Genomic DNA, 2394 nt, shown 5'->3' with positions numbered 1-2394 from the left:
GTAGCACCACTATACATTACAACAAAAAATAAAAAGATAAATTTTTAAAAAGCAGAACAAACAGATCATTTTTGTTTTGGTAGCACTGGTGTTTGAACTCAGGGCTTTCTGATTTCTTGGCAAATGATATATAACGTGCTTTCTTTGTTTTTAGTAATTTACCGATGGGATCTAGGACTTTTTTGGTTTTTTTTTTTAAGAATTTATTAATGTTGTTTTTTTTAAATTTTTTATTGTAATTAGTAAAAGGGTTACATGATATTTGCCAGATAGAAGGTGCATTAATTCACATACATTGATACCCTTTCACATGTCTTGGTACCCGTTTCCCTCTTCCCCCCACACCCCCCACCGGTCTTGGTTTTCCCCCCTTCCCTATCAAATTTCAAATATCCAAATACAAATAAATTCAATATATCAGATAACAAAGTGAGATACTATACCAATATGAGATAACCAAGGGACAGAAAAGGAGATGAGAGACAACATAGTACATTAAGGACAACAATCATTCATTATATGGCTTTTGTTTCACTATCCTGGAGGTCCTTTCAATTAGTTTCACATTATATGTCCTTGTGTATCAAGATTTTGCTCTATTGCAAATCTCTGCTAGTAGAGCCCAAGGTTTATACTGATTATGACGAATGAGGGAAACCATTGAGCCTAAGTTCCTTTGAGTCTGGCTTATTTCACTTAATATGATTTTTTCTAAGTCTTTCCATTTCCTAACAAATGGAGCGATGTCATTCTTTCTGACAGCAGCATAGAATTCCATTGTGTACAAATACCACAACTTGTTGATCCACTCATCCACTGAGGGACATCTAGGCTAGTTCCATATCTTTGCTATGGTGAATAGTGCTGCAATGAACATTGTTGTGCTAGTGGGTTTAATGTTGTTTTTTACAGCATATTTTAAACGACAAGTTTAACAAACAAGGGTTCAAGGAGGGAATCTCTCTTTACAATCACTGGGACTTAGTATGTAGACCTTAATCAAAATTAGGCTAAGGTTTTGTATGTCATAGAAACATATTAATTTAAGAAATAAGACATTTTGTCTATAGAGTCATAGGTTTTTATGTGTATATAGTTACGTTTATATTTCCATTACCATGTCCATTGCATTGGGTATGCAAATATTGTGTCCTTGCTCTTGTACTCTTTCGATTTAATAACCACATATTAGGGATACCATGCGCCTTTCGTTCCTTAGGTCTTGACTTGTCTCACTCAATATGATTCGCTCTAGGTTCATCCATATCCCTGCGAATGCCATTGTTTTATCTTGTCTGTTGGCTTTGTAGAATTCGATTTTGTATATATACCACATTTTCCATATCCATTTATTTGCAGTAGGGCATCTGCATTGTGTCCATTGCCTGGCTATTGCGAATAGTGCAGAGATGAACATAGCTGAGCAGGTGTCCTTGTAATATCTTGGGTCATGATGTTTAGGATAGATGCCCAGAAGTGGTATGGCGGGATCATAGGGAAGGTCTATTTTCAGTTCTTTAAGAAACCTCCACACTGGTTTCCAGAGTGGCTGAACTAGTCTGCATTCCCACCAGCAGTGTAGTAGGGTTCCTTTTTCTCCACAACCCCACCAGCAACTGTAAAAATATGGAGAGCTTCACAAATTTGCGTGTCATCCTTGCGCAGGGGCCATGCTAATCTTCTCTGTATAGTTCCAATTTTAGTATATGTGCTGCCGGAGCGAGTATGATCTAGGACTTTTTAATGCACAGGTCTGCCCGGATGCTTATATCTCAGGGATGAGCCTCTAACTGCTGGCTCATAAAAGTAAGGTGGATGATTTTTGTTGTTTGCTTGCTTCTTTGCACCTTGGTTTGTAACATTCCTGGGGTTTGAACTCAGTATGTGGACACTTGCCTTGAATTTTTTCCTCAGGGCTATTTTTCTACTTCTTGAGCCATAGCTTGACTTTTTGCTCTGTGTGTGTGTTGTAATTGAATTTAAAACTCATAGGTAATGATGGGAGGGAAGAACTGGGACAGTGGGAAGGTAGGAATTACATTATCCAGAATGAAATGCACTCTTTGCCTGACTTATGTAATGCTAGCCTATTTATATAACACCTTTAAAATAACAGAAGTCATCAGGAGAAAAATTAAGGCACTAGTTTATAATTTTTAAATTAAGTCAAGGTAAAGGGTAGGATGGGATAGCTGGCTACAAAATAACATGTTCTGCCTTCAAAGTCTGTCCAATAGTATTGAGGTAATATGTACATATTACAAAATTTGCCACTCAATCCTTGCAATATTCTTTGTTGGGACTAAAATCTGTAAACATTCATCATTCTTTACAAACTAACAATTTCAACATTACAAAGATATATTCCTCCTTAAGGAATCCATCCTGACATAG

General features: G+C 36.8%; 1 non-coding gene across 1 annotated transcript; it reads right to left on the bottom strand.

Annotated features, from left to right (window-relative positions):
* Nucleotides 1-1620: 1620 nt before the first annotated feature.
* Nucleotides 1621-1727, bottom strand: LOC150068243 (U6 spliceosomal RNA). The gene has a single exon (XR_016538644.1). It is a non-coding gene; the product is annotated as a U6 spliceosomal RNA (small nuclear RNA).
* Between the last annotated feature and the right edge of the window lie 667 nt (nucleotides 1728-2394).

Source organism: Megascapheus bottae, chromosome 1 (assembly GCF_031878675.1).
Source record: "Megascapheus bottae isolate mThoBot1 chromosome 1, mThoBot2.hap1, whole genome shotgun sequence".
NCBI lineage: Eukaryota > Metazoa > Chordata > Mammalia > Rodentia > Geomyidae > Megascapheus > Megascapheus bottae.
The sequence above is the reverse complement of the archived record's forward strand: the minus strand, read 5'-3'. Positions and strand labels throughout refer to the sequence as shown.